At 40.2% G+C, this 20,824-nt stretch overlaps 1 protein-coding gene across 7 annotated transcripts in view; it reads right to left on the bottom strand.

Annotated features, from left to right (window-relative positions):
- CACNB2 (calcium voltage-gated channel auxiliary subunit beta 2) overlaps window positions 1-20,824 on the bottom strand; it is a 426,320-nt gene that overhangs the window by 317,130 nt on the left and 88,366 nt on the right. The window lies entirely within an intron of this gene.

Below are 20,824 nucleotides of genomic sequence, written 5' to 3'. Positions count from 1 at the left end.
AAATAAAAAATGTATATGGGCTTTCATTAAAGAGTTATAGTTTATATTTTAAAAAGGGTTTTGGAAAGGATATAAAAACTTATGCTTCAGATTTTAACTCTCTGTCTTAGGGTGCCAAGATGGAATTAGTGGACAATTTATCATACATCTGCATACTTCAGGGTTATGTAGACCTTCTGCATTGAGGGGAATAAATCCGTCACAAGAAAGGCAGGGTTTGAATCTGCCATTTGAAGCAGTTGTGGCACAGACTGCCAAAAACAGAAAGGGGGGGGGGTTGTTTTTAAACAAAAAGAATAAATGTTAAAGATTGCCAGGTCAACACAACCTGGTACTATCTTACTGCCATTGGCAGTAAGAGAAAAATTAGGGATGGCTGAGGCCACTTTGCCCATTATGCTCTTGGCTGCAGGGAAGCACAAAAATATGCAGCACTCAGGTGCAGCCAAATGAACATGGGTTCAAATATTCCGATCTTGCATGCATGTAGCACATGTGCACCTAGAGTGGGATCCACAAGCATAAATACTCAAAGAAGAACATAAAGAATGATTGTAAAGACAGCTCTATAGACAGACACAGAAAGGACAACTTCTCTATAGAATCATTTTAAATGAAACCAAGTTTAGAGTGAAATGATGATTATGAACCCAATCTTTCAGGATGCTGAGTTATGTCTGCACTCTGTAGGCTCAGGCCCATATTCATCTGGACCCTGATTCAGCAAAGCACTTAAGCATGCATCTAACTTTAAATGTAAGTAATCCATGGGACTACTACTCACATGCTTAAAACTAGAACTTGAGCCACAGTCCATTTTAGGATTTTTGCAAGAAAAGATGGTTACTTACTTGTATTGTAACTGTTGTTCTTTGTAATGTGGGTGCAGATGTGTATTCAAGGGCTAGAGACAGGATGAACTAAGTTCTAATTGGAACTAAAAAGTGAACGAGATTGTTGATTTCAATGGAATTTCTTCATATGTGTGAAACCAAAAGTAAACTTTGGCCCACTGAAATCCTAAAGTCACATATCCTATTAGAACTCACTTTGAATAAAACAGGAAAAACATTCACATCCTAGTTAAAGTCTGGAACAAATTCTGTTTCCATTCTGAGTTCAATTAAACTGGTCTGACTCCTTTCACTGAGCAGAAGGTATCTAAAGGTTTTGTGTTTCTGGGCATATCTTTCTGTGTGTGTATTTAAACACATTTAAAAGTTATTTTCATGTCTGTGCATTGGAAAGGGTACAGTTTATATGTAAATCACCACAATTTCTCTATGGTGCATTTATTATATAAAGAGAGCTCTATGCTCCAGCGTGGCCCATGTTCTCCAACTTCAATTTCACATGCAAAATTTAAAAAGCAAATAATTATGAAAAATTGACAATAATTAGTTTCAAGCTCAGTCACAAGCAGAAAGAGAAATAATGGAACCTAAGACAAAAAGGGTAAAGGGAAAAATGAGAGTGGAAAGTGTAGGTGAAAGGAGCAACATTTTATCCCCTGTTCCAGTTACTTAGATGGTATCTAATACCGGACATGCCCTACTTAATTTCAGCAATCGAAATGCTATCTAAGACAATTCAATTTATCATACCAAGTTCTCTATACTTATTATGTGACTCTGATCAGGCCTAAGAGCTTTACAAAACTTAAAAAGATAATACAATAAATGTCAATTGTCATTAGGCTTCTCACTTAAACTGAGCAGGGAATAGTTTTGATCTCACTTATACCCAAGTAAGTCAAGAATAATTCTACTTAAGTCAAGGGAGTTACACCAAGAGAACTGACAAGAGAATTGGGAGAATCTCAATGATCTCTCTTCTTACATCTCCAAAGAATGTGAAAATGGGGACATTAAGGACCAGATTCTAGCCCACAGCATTGTCCCCTTATGCCATCAGAAAAGAACAATGGGGACAGAACGATGCCCTGCCCGGGCAACCAGGGATTCTCCAGACATAAGATTCCATGGGTGACATAAAGCTGGCATAAGCCACTCAAAAGACTCAATTATTGATTTCTTTGCTGATCATCCAAAAAAGAGTGATGTTCTCAAAACACAATTTCCCCAAATCTCTCTTTCTAGGACAAGCTACACTTGTGGCGTGAAAGTCATTCACATCTACCGGGGCTTACATAATATTAGAAGAATTTCACACGTAACTGAGAAAGGGTCCATCATTTCATTCTCCTTCTTCAGAAATGACTCAAGCCTCTCACTGGAAATCACACCTGTCTAAACCATGCTCAGATGTATCCCTGACTGCATCACTTCCCCACTTTAGAAATGTATCTCCAAAGCAAGTGGGTGACCACACTTCTGGATAATGCTACACCTGGCTAAATGCTGTTTACTATTCATCCTTCCCCTTGTGCAGGACAAAATGGAATGAAGAATATGGAAACTCTTGTGGGGCTGAAACTTGAAGACAATCTAGAGCACTATGAATGTTGAATAGGATATAGAATGTTGAATAGATTCCACTCAACAAAAGCCAGACTACAGGCAGCTAAACCCCAAGAATCTACAATTTGCTCGGGATGCAGCCACTCACCTTCTGCAATCACAAAAATGTATCTTTTGGTCCTGACACATGGCTGTTCCCTGATAGAAAACCATGTGCACCTACATCTAAGAAATGTAAAACTGATTCTTTACCTAAATGGTTACACTCTGCCTCTTTGGCCTTAATAAAGACAATACCTCATTACATTATCTTAAAAAGTATTTCCTCACGGCTCTTTACTTTTTTTTTTAAAAAGTTACTGAGATGCTGAAATTATACACATGCTTCCCCAGTCTTTGAGTCAGTGTTAAACCAGTTAAGGGACACGGTATGCAAAACACCACCACATGAGAACTCCACAAATCTTATGTGACACAGAGCGCAACTAAGTTGGAGATGGGTTGGAGCCTGGACAATGCATCTACGAACTATACAGTAGGGATGTAAATATCGTCAAAAAAGTTGACCGTTTTAACGATTAAAATCATAGTGTTTAATCATTAACTGATTAAAGGGAGAGGGGCTGGGGCTGCTCCGGCCAGCCCGGGGTTGTGGCTGGGTTTGCTCCAGCTGGCCTGGGGCTGAGGTCAGCTGGCCAGCATGACTGAGGCTGCTCCAGGAGGTGCAGCTGTGCCTGGGGGCAGCAGGCCAGCACAGCTGGAGTCGGTGGGCCAGCGTGGGGCTGGGGTTAACAGCTAGGGTGGGTTAACCGGTAAGACTAATGCTTACTGGTTAACCATTTAACCCTTTAATATTTTACATCCCTACTATACAGATCCACTGGCTCATCTGCTTTGCTCACAGGAGTGGATAGTAGGCAACACCTACTACTACAAACTACAGACTACAATAGCAACCATGAAGCAGCTGCATGGTTGCTGGGTGCTCCTTTGGGGGCTGGGAAAGGTTCTTTCTTCGGAGTCTCTTGGTAGGTTTCCCACACAAAACCTGCTTACTCAGGCTTGGAGATATGGCATGTCAGGGAAATAAATATGGTCCTTGAAAGGTAAAGTTTTTCTAATTATTAAATTAGTTATTCTCTACAGAGAAAAACAATGGCACCAGCTATTTAAAAAAAGCAGTATCTGGGGAATTACAATAAACTAACAATTTCTGCCTACCTGTTGTATCCAACAGTTGTTAGTAGATAGCACTAATTAGTGTGACATATTACGCTATACCTTGTTAGTTAACCTACAATCTATATTCTCCGTTACACAGACAGGCACAAGAAATGTAAATGGTACTTTACACATAGCAACTCTCAATACACCATAGCAACAGGAAGAGACTGAAATAAAATGGTTTAGTTTCTATAGCAACTATCAGATAGACCATCTGTAATGGATTCATAGCATGGGACACAAAATGGACGATTATGCATACGGGATGATTATTTATGTATTAAAACATATAGGACTAACATTTAACTAGTGTAATATTTAGATTTTGAAGTAATATCACAAGATATCTATCTAGCTATGGTACATAAGCTTCAGTGAAAATGTCATTGAATTACTATTAAAATTCATCACCTCTAAATATAAAAACAGTCACCCTTATAAAAGTTAATGTGTTTCGTACTTCAGTGGATGTTCATAAAAACAAGTGCTAATAAATTACCTAGTGACTTTATTTTCATTCTCAAGATTCAAACATTGCAAAATGGATACAAATGTATTTCTTCTTATGATGTCCTACACAGAACTGCTCCTGTAAAATGTCATTTCAGAATTGTTATGCTTAAACAACATCTTTCTAAAATATAAAGATTCATCCAGCACTTCATCATTTACTCCTAATAGTGAAAGAAAGATGCTGAAGATGAGAAAATGAGAAAAAGAGAAAACTGCAAATACACTTTCAATTCCAGTGTTTCTCTATTAACAGGGAGGCAGTTGTGCTGCTCACTTATTATGCTGGATAGAACATTGAATTAATGGAACCTACATATTGTTGTCAGGTTAATTTGACATCAGCAATGCAAGCCAATTCTCTTTTCTAAAAGTCAATATTTTTAATCTTGAGAGCAACACAGATAAAAGTGCCAGTGATGGCAACACAGGAAAGTAGCTATGTAGTAACTGCAGCTTTTGATAGAATATTGAACTCATATAACAGGTTCTCAGTCTGCTATTTAATTTCCTGCTAGGTTTGATAACATATAGTATCAAAATAAGTTCAAAATCAAGAAACAGAGAAAAAAAGACTGCTTATAATACACTATTTTAGAATACAATTTTAATAGACCGCTGGCATGTTAATTTTAGAATAAATCAAAATATTTTTCAGAAGTTTAATTTTACAAACTAATATAACACCACAAAACTGTGTCTGCTTACTTATATATTTACTATTAAATCTAAGCCTGGTTTTGCTATATATCTGTGTATTTAAATACAGCCAATTTGAACAAAGAAAAATATTTCAACATAGGATAAGTTATTTCTAACTTCTCATCAGTAATTTAAAATCATATTTCTTTCAATGAAGGACATATGAGCATGTAATTGCTCCCTCCATCCCCTTTTGAAGTGGCAAGAGATTTATCCCTTGACATCTGTGGATCTCAGGAGCAATCACAATATACTCATGATATGCTACTTCATCTCTTGTTGTTAGGTGCTCAGATGACTATACTTTTGGGCTGGAAAAAATCCTAATGCTACCTCACTCTGTTGATGGCTTATAAAAATGTGGGAAATCTTAGTCTTGGAAAAAACGACCACCCTACAGAACAACTCATATGACAGATATCATCACTAATTTTGAGACAATGGCTTCAACTGAAAAGCCAACATTCTTCATTATGACCCTATGAACTCTCATTTGCTTTGTATTATGTGTTCACTGTACTCTCTGCTCAGTTGTGATTTATGTAACCACTTCTTTCTTTCTTTTTATCTTGATATTTCTCTTGAATCCATGTAATGAATACAGCTTTGGTTTTTTGTGACCACAATAATAAAAAAGAAGTCTCCTGCACTCAAAATGAGATAAACACATTTTAGAAACAAAACAGTAATATTTATATGATTTTTCTTCCTTTTTCTGTTGGATGTATTTTATCTTACTTCCATGACCTTTCAAATGGGTTGATTCAAGAAGAAAGAATTTTTACCCAACTCCATCATTTGAGGCAAGATTCTGACATCCTTACACACCTTAGGCTGTACGTTGTTTGAATGTCTTTCCACCTTCATATATTACCTTGAACACTGTCAACAATGCACTCCAATGCTCCATAGGGCTTTCACTTCCACCTCCAACAGACACCAAAAAGCAATATATACCCCTGCTCCATCAAACGTGCACTCTACTGCAAAAAAACCTTTTAATAGCGACCTTATATGCTTATACATCAATTATATAAACAGACAGCATCTCCATCTGCCATACATTCCACTCATTTGGGAAATTATTCTGCCTTGACAATGCTGAAGTTACTATTAATGTTTTAAGCCCCACATCCTCTAAAGACTGGAAACAGTGGGGGACAGACAACATACCCACATGGACATATGGGTTGCACCAGCAAAATGCTTGACAATGACTGAAATGTGAAAGAAGTGGTTACTGTTGTTCTCTGAGATATCTTGCACATGTCCATTCCACTTCAAGTGTGTGCATGCCAGTGCACTGTGGTTTGAAATATCCATTGGTGTGGCACATGCGTCTTGCTGCCTTGTGCCGCAGCAGCACTGCCACCAACTCAACTTGGTCTCAACTCAACCGAACAGTATAGAGGGGAAGGAGGCAGCATCATGGAATGGGCATGTGCCATGTATCTCAAAGAACAACAGTTACAGAAGAAAGTTCTTCTTTCTTTGAGTAATTGTACATGTCCATTCCACTTCAGGCGACTCAGAAGCCTGAATTTCAATAACACTCTGGACAGGAATGGAACTGGAGGAAATGCATACAGGAATCTGAATGCCCAGGGCAACAGAAAAGCGTCTATGAGGACCCTGGCCTGTGACCTGCTCAAGAACAAAGTGACACTTCCTACTGACTTTTGTTGCAAACAGGCCTGTGGTTGGAAAATGAATCTGGCAACATCTGGGTGCAGAGACCACTCCTGGTGAAAGATGTGCTCAACTGGTCTGTCAGATTGTTCTGGACACCAAGGAAGTGAGAAGCTTTGAGGTGGATTGAGCTGGCAATACAGAAGTCCCACAGCTCATTGCTTCTTGGTATGGCACAGATGATTAGGCTACTCCTTGCCTCTTCACATAGAACATGGGTGCTGCATTGCCTGTAAGAAGCAGCAGATTTCTTTCCTTGATATGAGGAATGAAGGCTTCACAAGCTAGCCGAATGGCCTTCAGTTATCTGACACGTATATGTAAACTCAAGTCTTGGGTTGACCATAAACCTTGCATCTGCAGGGATCTAAGGTGAGTCTTCAACCAAGACAGGAAATAACTGTAACTAGGACAGTGATGAAAGTTACTGAATTTTAAAAGCAATTTAGTGGAAACTTCCAGTCAAGAACCAAGGGGAGGTATGAAATAGCATCCACTACAAAAGTGGAAATATCATCAAATTTCACCTTTTATGTTTTAGTAGTTTCTTTCTTTTTGTAATGAGTAGGACCCTACTAAATACACAGCCATGAAAAATGCGTTATGGATCATGAAATCTGGTTTCCCCCATGAAATCTGGTCTTTTGTGTACTTTTACCCTAAAGCAAAATCCAGTGCAGTTATATGTACCATAACAGGTTCCAGATGTGATTAACAACTTGTTTTAATATAAAAAAACAGAAAGTACCGAACTTGACAGGATTTATTGATTGATAGTTTACAGCAGCAAATATAACTCAGGGCTCAACTCACTAACTGGTAGATATGGGCATCTGGGATGGTTTTGTATCACTGTGATATCAATTGGAAGCCTACCATAAGACAAATGAAATTATTTTAAAATGAGTGTCCAGAGTAAATAAAAGACTTCTACAATCATTATTGCAGTGGATAGTGTGAAAGTATTTGGAAGCCAAATTCTACATGTCGATGGCGGAAAACTGTTTTGTACAAGCTGCAATGTTTTGTTGGATCACACGGCAGGCAACAATTCAGCGCCACACAGACTCTGAAGGCCATCAAAGCAGAAAGAGGGCTGGAAAACAAAAAGATAAAAACAAAAAACAATTTCATCTCTTTTTAAGAAGATGACAGAGAACTCTGAGACCCAGCATTTAGCTACAATGGAACTTGTGGCTGCATTTGCAAGTGCTAATATACCACTGGAAAAACGTGATCACCCAAAGCTGTGTGAATTCATTCAACAGAATGTACAAAATGCTGGTTCCTTACCAACTGTGAATAAGATACGACAGGGCTACCTTCCAAAGGTTTTTGCTACACATTTTGAGAAAAGGAAGTCCCTAATTAACTCATGTGAGTCTTTTGCAATTATTTCTGATGAATCCATTGATGAGCAAGACAATTATGTTCTGCATGTTCTATTTGATTTTATTTCTGACAAGGCTGAAGATGTACAGACAAAAAAGCTAACAACAGTGCTCACCAACCACATTCACTTGGATGCTGTTAATTACAGTACAAGTATCAGAGGGGTAGCCGTGTTAGTCTGGATCTGTAAAAGCTGCAAAGAGTCCTGTGGCACCTTATAGACTAACAGACGTTTTGGAGCATGAGCTTTCGTGGGTGAATACCCAGTTTGTCGGATGCACACACAGGACTCTTTGCTGCAATTACAGTACAGTTTCTCAAGTGATAATTAAAGCCATTTCAAAATATGGTGCAGACTTTGGAAAAGGATCTGCGTTCATAAGCGACAATGCAACTTACAGGATGAAATATTTCACATCTGTTCTCCACCGTCTAATGTGAAATGCTTTCCATATTACATGTAATGCACATGTAATTTCTCTTGTCAGTGAGCTGTGGAGGTGCGAGTTTGATAAAGCTGATAAACTGGTCAGCTACATAAAAAGATCTTTAAACAGTGCCCGAGCTGCAAACTTCAATACAAGCAGAACATCACAAACACGATTGAAATGACTGAAATTGGAGAACAAAAAATTGCACTTCCCCAAGAGCCAGTAATTACTCATTGGAATTCCTGGTTTCGGGCTGTGCAATACCATGCAGCTCACCTGAAGTACTATTCAGAGTTCATCTCAGAAGAGCTCACACTGACACCAAAAATGCAGCTTTTAACAGACCGTTCAACCCTTCTAAACGATGCTCAGCTGAACGAGAAAGTTCAGTTTGTTGCCAAGAATGCCACAGGACTGATGGACTTACTCACTTGGTTCAAATCTCGACACGTCACAATCCATGAAGCTTACAACCAAGTAATGGATGTACTGTTCTGGGCTGAAGTGCAGTCAAACAAAAATCATTCTAACGCTGAGTTAAATGCCAGTACTCAGCAGGTGTTCTCTTGCATGGCAAAGAAGCTCAGATAATATTACTGCTACAGGGAAGAGTCAAGCAACGCACAAAAAAAACAACTCAAAAGTTTCAACAACCTGCAGCAGGGTCCTAAAAGCTGTTCATATTTTTGACTCTGCACAAATGTACCTGTTGATGGTAGATTTAACCTTGCTTAATGCAGGTCCTGGCTTTGACAAAAATTGTAGGCTGGAGATTCCTGCTTACAGAAATATCACAAAAGAAGCGGACTGTATTTTGCCTGTGCTACAGTTTTGTAACTCAGCGGAAGGCAGAATCTCCCATCTCACAAGGCTATCTCAGCCACTCTCTGACAATTCCAATGAACTCTGTGGATGCAGAGAGAGCTGTGTGTAAACACAGACAGATGTTTTCAGTGCAGACATGGGAATAAAGAAAGACACAGTTGCAGGATGCTCCATTGACTTCTGTAAGTAAAGAGTGTGACCTTTTCACAATGCTCAGCTTTTCACAATAGTTTTTGAGTTACTGTCATATAATTAATAACATTTGAAACCAGAACTGTTTTTTCACCTGCTTTTGTTAACTTAAGGGCTGTGCATGTTTATATTTTGCTGTTTTTAAATACATATTCATGCTTTGTTACAACACTGTGAAATGTATGATTTAAATATATGAAACCAGGAAATTCAAGATTTTTAAAATGCTATGACCATGAAATTTACAAAAATGGACCATGAATTTGGTAGGGCCCTAATAATGAGTCTCAAAGCAGCTAAATTAGTCTACCCCCCAGATAAAAATTTGGGCTTACTAATAAATTGTTTTGCTATAAAGCCTGGTGATGAGCTCTCCTTAAAATCTTTGAAGCTACCTGTTACCATTTTCTATTTTAACTTTTGACTAAAATCAAATTTCTAATCTTTAAAATTGTGCACTTGTAACTTTGGTGTTTTTCAGTCATGAAAAAGAATCACAAAGAAAGGTATCGGCAGGTTTGTTTTTGTTTATGTTTTTTAGAACATATGAACAACTCTGCAGAATGTATGTCTTTTCAGTAACTCAAGTAATGTTTTTCTTTATTTGTTTTATAGGAAGATGAAGATGAAGCTAACCCATTTCAAAACCTGAACATGGAAGAGAAAAATTTAAATAATTAGAAGATTGCTATCATGTTTGAAATATTTTAAGTTGTATAACAGCAATAAAAGTTTTGCACTGTAAAATTTACAGAACATTCTCAATAAAGTCATTGAAAATTTAAATTCATGCTGCACCGGGAAGTTGTGTAAGTGGCTCTTGGTGACATTTATGATTATATTAAAATGTTGAATTCTCAAGACTGGTACAGAATACTAGTAAAAGTATAAAAGCTTTTAGAAATATGTGCATAAGGGCAATGTGATCCTCATTACTGATAACACTTGCTACTCAAACTTGTCAAACTTTTTCAATCCATCAAGCAATGCACATCCTGAAAGGGCAGTAATAATTCAAAATCATTCAGGTACCCCTGAGCATAGATGCATAGTTATTAGCATTTGACACTTAGGCATTTGGATAAATGTATAACTAATTAAATTGGTATCTGGACTCTTCTTCTCACAAGCCACTGAAGTAAAACTTAAATATTAAGACAAGGATGGTTTTCAGGGCATCTCCTTAAGGAGTTTTTGAAGGCAGATAATTTTATCTGCTTTTATCTCAATCCATTTGAAATGTTTTATACAGCATTATTACTTTCCTCAATGTAAACGTATCTACTTATAAGTTAAAAAATAACTATAAACTTATTTCTGGAGCTATACGTATGACCCAAGCATGTTTCTGGCTGCAGAGTTGATGACATCGAAACCAGCCTGAAGTGAGAGCCTAGCCACCAACTAATTCTCGTCCATGACAGTGAGGACCTCTTGCTTTGCCTGCTCTGGCAATCTGTCCTTAAATTTTAAGATATTGTTCAAGAACTGGAAATCACAACACTCCAGCAATGCCTGCAGATTAGCAATCCTAACCTGCCGGCCAGCTACTAAATTACATTTTCTGACAAAAAGACCAAGTATTTTTATGTCCTTTGCTTTCAGGGTAGGTGCATGCTGACCCTGGTGCTCTCTCTCATTGGCATCTGAGACCATCAGTGATCCCGGAGTGAGGTGGCTGAAGATATGCTCCCCTCTGAGGGGACATAATACCCATGGTTCATCCCATTTTGCTGTGGGGGGAAGGGAAGATGGAGTCTTCCACGGCACTTTGGTGAGCTCCAGAATAGTTCTACTGCAACTAAAATGTCAACCAGCCTGTGAGGCCTCTCCCTAACTTCCACCTGGATATCCAAGGTGGAAACCTCCCTCTTTAAAAGGTCATGATGGGCTCAATAATCACTGGGCAGAGGCAAAGACCTCTGTGACACCATTGCCTCATCAGGTGATGAGGGGATGAAGCCAAAGCTGGCTGCGGTGGAGCCTCCTCCGATATCTCCAAGGAAAGATTCACTGGAGCAATATTCTCGTGCCTGGTAGCAAGCAAGGTCTAACAGGTACCACTGAGGGAAAAATCTCCAACAACAGTATACTCGGTGCACGTGCACACCTGAAGTGGAATGAATGTGTGAAAGAAATCATTTGAAGAAGAAACTGAATTTTGGTGATTCACACCATCACGTACAGATTATCAGAGTTTTTAAAGTACTGTTTTGAAGTGGTCTTTTTCATTGCATAAGTCACAGACAACTATACCATCCCCTCATATAAATCAGAAGCAGGGTTTGAACCCCTTTACTGTTAGATTTCTTCTTTAGACCCTATTACTTAAACTACAGGAGCATTTCCTGGCCCCTTTGTAGACCAGCCACTGGAGGAGGACTCGACACATTTTCCTAGTGGGTCACATAACTATTCACTAGTCACCAGAAGAACACAGGTGATCAGGAATCCTGGATTCTCTCCCTACCTACGATAGAGAAATGTGTTTACAGTGGTTAGAGATAGGATAACCAGCTCAGGTTAGCCACTGTACCTGTATTGGGAAAGATGTGGGAACCTCCCCTTGAAGGTATGAGATCACTTGCTTAGACCTCCAAACTGACACAGAAGGGTTCCTTTGTCAACTCCTGCAAACCGAACAGTGGTCACACAATATTTGTGGGGTAAAAGTCAGACCAGGAAATTAAATAAATTGGTAAAGTATGAGTTCATACTCCCACCTGATTATTAGTAGTAAACATTTACATTACAATAACATACAAAGGCCCCAGTGGGGATTTCTGCATCACTGTGCTAGGTGCTGTACAAACACAAACAAGATAACACATGTCCCACAGGGATTTACCAGTGCTTCTCCAGGTAATATTACTAGACCAGCTAGCTGTGGGCTGAGAAGCAAGGATTTAAAAAAACAATAGAATGGCAACTGCATATAATTATAAATTCATAGGTCAGGAAAAAATGCTATAGTTAACCTAATGATATTTTTTGTAGCCCTTAAGGGAAACACAGTCTACTATATAATAATGCATTACAAAATGACCTTCACTCTAGCATTATTTTCATTATAATAACAAGCAAAATGTACTATAAACATGTAATGTTTTAAATAGGGTAATACACACACATGCACACATACACACCCCTAAACATTTCAACTTGTTCTTAGGAAATTTGACTCCAATGTGTCAATCTCATCAAATTTATCTGGAATATTCTTAAGGGACACAGTAAACTTAAACTTAGTCTGATTTTTCCTTTCTTTTTAACATAAAATGGCACAGGCATCACTTAAAATTACTATAATTGAAAGATGAAAGAAAAAAGTGATTTCTGTCTTATTGCCATTTGTTTACTTTGTGCATTTGACAGCACTGTGGCCTCATAAGCAGCACAGGACAATGTTCAAAATGTCCAGTATTTGTACACCATACTTCTTATGTTTTTCGAAGGCAATTTATTGCAGGAAAGACCTCGTACTGTAGTTTATTGCTACTCTAGGCAGCAATAACTGGCTATCGAGAGAAATCTACACCTTACTGCGGAATAATATAAATTTTTCTTTAGTTGCCTAAGCATACGGGATCTATATGGAAATATTTGGAGCATGTGGGCTGCATCTCAGACTGTAAAGTCACACTCTAGTCACACATGCCCTGCCCCAATTCCAGATGCTGCCATATACTATGAAGTAGTCCAGTGCTATACTTTATACCCAGCAATGTTTCTAAGAGTTTTGGAAGTAGTCAGTTGGCGTTTCTAGCCAGGCTCATTGCTTATTATTATTTTCCCCTCGCAACTAGGGGGCATGTTACACAAGCAGACAGTCTGTGGTTTTGTTTTTGTTTTTTATTTTAACTTTGCCTTTAAGGCCTATTTTTCCTATGGCATATTACCTTGATAAACAAACAACATTCAGCAGAAAATGCAGTATCTGAAAAATGTATTCATTATATAGTACGTATGATTAGAAACCAACATATATAATCACCATTCATAATATCCTCATCCTTGTGACTTATGTTCACACAATCCTCTGGAGTGGTAAATAATGATGGTGACAAGTCACTTATGGAGAGCAACCTGGATCGTTTAGTAAAGCGGGTTTATTTGAACAATATATATTTTAATACAGCCAGATACAAGGTCATATATCTATGAAAAACAAATATAGGTCATACTTCTAAAACGGTGGGGATGTATCCTGGAAAGCAGCAATTCTGAAAAAGAATTAGGGGTCATGATAGATAACCAATTGAACATGGGCTCCCTGCAATATGCTGTAGTTAAGAAGTTGAATGTGCTCCTTGGATATATAAGCTGGAGATTATCAAGTAGGAAGTGACATTATGGATTTGAGTAAGGGCATTAGTGAAATACTGTGTCCGGTTCTAGTGTCCACAATTCAAAAAGGTTATAAGAAAGTGGAAAGGTTGCAGAAAAGTGCTATGATAATGTTTTTAGATTTGCTAAACATGCCTTGTAGTAAGAGATTAAAGAAGCCCAATCTATTTACTTTATCCAAGAGAAGGTTAAGAGGTAACTTGATCATGGTCTATAAATGCATACATGGGAAAAAGGTTTCTGACAGTAGATGTCTCATTAATCTACCAGAAAAAGATATAACAAGACCAAATGTTTGGAAGCTAAAGCTAGATAAATTAAGACTAGAAATAAAGATGCAAATTTTTAACAGTGAAGGTAATTAACAACTGGAACAATTTACCTAGGGATGTAGTAGATTCACCATCATTTGAAGTCTTTAAATCAAGACATAATATTTTGTAAAAGATATCTTATAGCTCAAACAGAAATTATGAGCTTGATGCAGAAATTACCAAGTGAGATGTTATGACCTGTTTTATGTAGGTCAAATCAAGTGACAATAATGGTCCCTTTTGGCCTTACAATCTATAATTATATGAAAGGTAATGTATAATAAATTATGTGACCCACTATTCAATCAAGGGCTACCCATCTCCTTGAGAGCAGCATGACCTTTACTCCCATTGGGAACAATGGAAACTAGAGGACATTATGAAAGAGGGCATCTTAAAAGAACACACCTATGACCTCAGTCCCATTAAGAAGAAGGGTACATGACACCCAATTTTAAAAGACATTTGTTTTTTGTGGAATTCTCTGTAAAAGAACATTAACTGGCCGACTCTGCTGAAGAAGATATTCTAAGTTCAAAGGTAATATAGAACCGCTATTAACATGGACAAAAATCTATTTGTTATCAAATTAAACAAGGATACTGTTAAGTATATTAGTTATATATATGGACCTTATTCATCAATTATATTATACAATACACTTTCTTCAGTAATTTACATGGAAAAAAAATTACATTTCTGTAAAAACCTGTATGCATTTATCAGCATATGTTACTTGACCCACAAGAGAAAAATGTGTGCAAAAAAGAGTTGGAGACATTTTTGTAGTATAAAATTAGAAGCACTATCATCGTGAATGAATAAGAATACTGATAAATATGAGCTTTAGTTTTTCATTCAATACTATTTCCTGCTGCTGTCCTTATTTCTTTTTCTAGTTTCCACATTTTTCCATTTTCCTTCAGCTTCTCCACAGCTAACCCATCGTTCGTCGGCAAGTATCTCTCCATTTATATGCCACTTTGGCTTCCCAAATTTCTCTCAGCAGTTCCACTTGCTGCCAGGGGTGTTGCTGGGGGGGGGGGGGAGAGAGCTTGCAGGGGCTATAGCCACCCCAAAATTTGTCTTTGCCTCCCCACAGACACTCCCCCCAGTACAAAGGTAAAAAGTTATGCAGAAGTAAGGGTGATATGGTATGGAATTGCCAACCTTACTTCTCCGCTGCTGCTAGCAGTAGTGCTGCCTTCAGAGCTGCAGAGACAGAGAGCAGATGCTGCTGGCCATGCACCCAGCTCTAAAGGAAGTGCTGCTGCCCGCAGGAGTGGAGAAGTAAGGGTGGCATGGTATGGCAGTGCCACCCTTACTTCTGCAGTTCTGCGCAGCCCTCACCCCCAATTTTCTGTCTAGCCTACCTCCAGCTCCCCCACTGGGAAGAGGCCGGTGCAGCCCCTGCTTGCTGCTCGAGTTTATCCATCTTCTCCAAAGATATACTTCACTGAAATGTAACTTTCCTAATTTTTTTTCAGAAACTGGATATAATCCACATTGGCATGTTTTCTATCCTTTGGTATCTATTCTATATTTCATTTCATGTTCCTTAACCTATTCAGATCTGTGTGTTAAGGCACCTAGCTATCTTTCCCTCTGAAATCTGTTTGCTGCTCTCTTCATGATCACCGCTCAAAAGGTTTGTTGAGTCACAGCTCTTATATTTGCCTAAACTATGACCACTTATCAGGGGTGGCTCCAGGCCCCAGCACGCCAAGCGCGTGCTTGGGATGGCATGCCGCGGGGGTGCTCTGCCGGTCGCCGGGAGGGCGGCAGGCGGCTCCGGTGGACCTCCCGCAGGTGTGCCTGTGGAGGGTCCACTGGTCCCGCGGCTCTGGTGGAGCATCCGCAGGCACGCCTGCGGGAGGTCCACCGGAGCTGTGGGACCAGCGGACCCTCCGCAGGCACGCCTGCGGGAGGTCCACCGGAGCCGCAGGACCGGCGACCGGCAGAGCGCCCCCCGCGGCGTGCCGCCGTGCTTGGGGCGGCGAAATGGCTAGAGCTGCCCCTGCCACTTATTACACTGGTCTACAATTTTTGAGAAGTCATCTGCTTCAGAGATAAAATGTGGTATTTTATTATGTATTTTGATGTGCTGAATTCAAATATGACAATTAAAACAACTGATTGGCTACTGTTTCTAAGTTATTTAAGTTTTTACATTTTATGTCTATGTATATTGTGTAGATAGTAGAGTTTTAATCATAAATTGTAAACCTAGGTCTTTTCATGTGTTTATGGTTGCTTTACATGATAATATTTCACCTGTCCTGTTTATGTAACACTTTAAAAATCAGCAAAAGGGTTATATAACTAAAATTTATTATGAAACAAAAGGCAAAAAACTATTATGTACATAGTTTAGTCCTATTCAGTGTCTACTCGGCGCTTCTTGGCTTGTCTCTTGTATTCATTAAATGGAGCATCTTTTGTCACTGTCCAGCAATAGTCTGCAAGCATTGATGGGCTCCATTTGCCCTGATAGTGTTTCTCCATTGTTGCAATGTCCTGGTGAAATCGCTCGCCATGCTCATCGCTCACTGCTCCGCAGTTCGGTGGAAAAAAATCTAGATGAGAGTGCAAAAAATGTATCTTTAGTGACATGTTGCAGCCAAGGCTTTTGTATGCCTTGAGGAGGTTTTCCACCAACAACCTGTAGTTGTCTGCCTTGTTGTTTCCGAGAAAATTTTATTGCCTCTAACTGGAAGGCTTTCCATGCCATCTTTTCCTTGCCACGGAGTGCATGGTCAAGTGCATCATCTCAAAGAAGTTCACGAATCTGAGGACCAACAAAGACACCTTCCTTTATCTTAGCTTCACTTAACCTTGGAAATTTTCCACGGAGGTACTTGAAAGCTGCTTGTGTTTTGTCAATGGCCTTGACAAAGTTCTTCATCAGACCCAGCTTGATGTGTAAGGGTGGTAACAAAATCTTCCTTGATTCAACAAGTGGTGGATGCTGAACACTTTTCCTCCCAGGCTCCAATGACTGTCGGAGTGGCCAATCTTTCTTGATGTAGTGGGAATCTCTTGCACGACTATCCCATTCACAGAGAAAACAGCAGTACTTAGTGTATCCAGTCTGCAGACCAAGCAAGAGAGCAACAACCTTCAAATCGCCACAAAGCTGCCACTGATGTTGGTCATAGTTTATGCACCTCAAAAGTTGTTTCATGTTGTCATAGGTTTCCTTCATATGGACTGCATGACCAACTGGAATTGATGGCAAAACATTGCCATTATGCAGTAAAACAGCTTTAAGACTCGTCTTCGCTGAATCAATGAACAGTCTCCACTCATCTGGATCGTGAACGATGTTGAGGGCTGCCATCACACCATCGATGTTGTTGCAGGCCACAAGATCACCTTCCATGAAGAAGAATGGGACAAGATCCTTTTGACGGTCACGGAACATGGAAACCCTAACATCACCTGCCAGGAGATTCCACTGCTGTAGTCTGGAGCCCAACAGCTCTGCCTTACTCTTGGGTAGTTCCAAATCCCTGACAAGGTCATTCAGTTCACCTTGTGTTATGAGGTGTGGTTCAGAGGAGGAGGATGGGAGAAAATGTGGGTCCTGTGACATTGATGGTTCAGGACCAGAAGTTTCATCCTCTTCCTCTTCCTCATCTGACTCAAGTGAGAATGATTCTGGTGCATCAGGAACCGGCAGTCCTTCTCCGTGGAGTACTGGGCATATAGCTGATGGAATGTTTGCATAATGCACAGTCCACTTTTTCTTCTTTGACACACCTTTCCAAACTGGAGGCACCATGCAGAAGTAACAATTGCTGGTATGATCTGTTGGCTCTCTCCAAATCATTGGCACTGCAAAAGGCATAGATTTCCTTTTCCTGTTCAACCACTGGTGAAGATTTGTTGCACATGTGTTGCAGCATATGTGTGGGGCCCACCTCTTGTCCTGATCTCCAATTTTGCAGCCAAAATAAAGGTGATAGGCTTTCTTAACCATAGTGGTTATACTGCGCTTTTGTGATGCAAAAGTCACTTCACCACAAACATAGCAGAAGTTATCTGCACTGTTCACACAAGTACGAGGCATCTCTGCTCACTTCGGCTAAACAGAAATGTGTCCCTTTGCAAAATCAAACATTGACAAATAAGAGAGCACGACACTGTATGATTTCTAGAGCTGATATAGGGCAATTTGTTCAGCAGAGTGATGTAAGCTTCGTTATGATTGCATCATCCATGACTTCTAGGAATAACATGATGCAATTCATATCATGTATGACGCGATACCAGCTTCAGATTGCATCATTCATTGTTTTGCCTAAAAAGCAAGTACTGTCCAAACCCAGTCATAGATTTATTCATAGATCCAGTCAAAGATGTATTTTAGTCATTTCTGGTTTAAATTGAGATCCCTTCCCTTTATAACTCAGTTATCCTCCGCTATTCCCAAGTCAAGGGTCGTATATACTGACCCAATAGCATATCTTGAAAACTAGAGCCAATCAACAATTTTAAGCATAATTTTGGTTCTCATTGACCCAGAATTAGTAAAGTTTGACTACATTCATTTCAGAAGTATTTTGGCTGTAGAGCAGTGTTATCAGTAATGACTCACACCTCTCCAGCAGCTTACTTGGGCCCCACACAGAGCTTCAAGAACAATGCCCAGATGAAATAATAAAGCATATTTATTATTATTATTTTAAGACGAGGCCCCGCCATCTGTGTGCATTTGTTTTGGCAGTAGTTTATTGGTACAGACTACAGGAGGGGAAATCTGGTCTAGAAGAGGCAACTGATTGGTGGAATACTCTGTCTCACAGCAGTCTGCTCATGCACAGACAACAAAATAAGGTTCTAGATCTCATCTTCAGTAGCTTACTTGAGTCTCAATGAGGAAGGAGTTTACAAAAAGTAGGAACTAGTGCTGCTTTTGTAAAACCCAAGCAGGATAAGTAGGAGATTCTACATTTCAGGTACATACAGTAACTCCTCGCTTAACATTGTAGTTATGTTCCTGAAAAATGTGATGTTAAGCGAAACGATGTTAAGCGAATCCAATTTCCCCATAAGAATTAATGTAAATGGGGGGGAGGGGGAGTTAGGTTCCAGGGAAATATTTTTCACCAGATAAAAGACTCTACATACATACATACATACACACACACACACACACAGTATAAGTTTTAAACAAACAATTTAATACTGTTACACAGCAATGATGATTGTGGGGCTTGGTTGAGGTGGTGAAGTTAGAGGGTGGGATATTTCCCAGGGAATGCCTTACTGCTAAATGATGAACTAGCAATCGGCTGAGCCCTCAAGGGTTATCTCATTTTTGTTAATGTAGCCTCACACTCTACAAGGTAGCACGAATGGAGGGAGGGGAGACAACATGGCAGACAGAGACACACACTGTGTGTGAGAGAGAGATGTGCATTGACCCTTTAAGTAAGCTGACCCCACTCTAAGTACACTGCCTTTTTAAGTAGATCATCAAGTTGAGACAGCAGCTGCTGCCAGCAAGCTCCCCCCACCTCTATAGAAATGGGGTAAGTGGGGCGCAGTAGCAGGTGGGAGGAGGACACCCTGACATGAGCTCCACCTCTTCTCCCCCCTCCCCTCTACGCACAGCAAGCAGGAGGCTGTGGGGAGCAGCTCCAAGGCAGAGGGCAAGAGCAGCACATGGCAGTGGGGGAAGGGACAGCTGAACTGCCTGGCATTTGACAGCCTGCTGGGCAGCTGTCACATAGGGAACTTAGGGGTACGGGGAGCTGATGGGGGACTGCTGGTCCACCCTGGTTCCAAGCCCCCACCAGCTAGCTCCAACATGCTGCTCTTCCTGCCAGCAGTGGATAAAGCTGGCAGGAAGAGCGGCTGCCAAACGATATTATAAGAGAGCATTGTGCAACTTTAAACGAGCATGTTTTCTAATTGATCAGCAACATAACAACGAAACAACATTAACCGTGATGACTGTTCAGTAACCCTACCATACATACCAGCACAAGTAGTTAGAAATCCAGATGGAAGCAGTACCCCAATCAGAGGAACCATTCCCTCAAAAACCTCAGAGGGTGAGACATCCCAACAAAATTGGGAAATGAATTCCCCTAACAAAAGCAAGATGAGTGAGGTAATAACTTTGATTGGACCAACTTTTGCTGGTGAGAGAGACAAGCTGTCAAGCTCACACAGAGATCTTCTTCAGACCTAGGAAACATACTCCGAGTGTCACAGATAAATATAAGATGGAACAGACTGTTTAGCAGAAGTAGTTAACATGTATTTCAACAGACCATTCTAGGTGAAGTAGCTCCCCCTCCCTTCCTTTCCTCCCGATGACTGGAGGGGTGTTAACTGGCCACCTGACCTTGAATGGTCCTATAGTGGGGCAGCTGCCCCACTCTGGTGTGGAAAGGGTTAAAGCAAGCCAAAGAGGTTGCGCAGAGCCCCAGCCAATCCTGGAAGGGCTTATTGGAAGCCAATCAAGTGGAGGCTTGGAAGCAGCCTATAAGGGCCAGGCTGGGCCCTATAAGAAGGCCACAGGGCAGAGAGGAACTCAGTCTCTCCCTGGAGCTTGAGGGAGGAGGACTGGCTGCAGGGCGAAGTACCTGGGACACAGCAGTGCTGGCCAGGGTCAGGGGAGCAAGCAGAGCTCCAGCCAGGCTGGCTCCCAGACTGTGGCCTTGATACAGGGGCCAAGTAGGTGCAGGGGCCCAGGGAAAGCAGGTAGTGACAGAGGGGAAGGAGAGGCAGTGAGCGGCTGCCAGCTATAGGGTCCCTGGGTCAG

This window comes from Mauremys mutica, chromosome 2 (assembly GCF_020497125.1).
Source record: "Mauremys mutica isolate MM-2020 ecotype Southern chromosome 2, ASM2049712v1, whole genome shotgun sequence".
Classification (NCBI taxonomy): domain Eukaryota; kingdom Metazoa; phylum Chordata; order Testudines; family Geoemydidae; genus Mauremys; species Mauremys mutica.
Note: the sequence above shows the minus strand (reverse complement) of the source record. Positions and strands in the feature narration are given on the sequence as shown.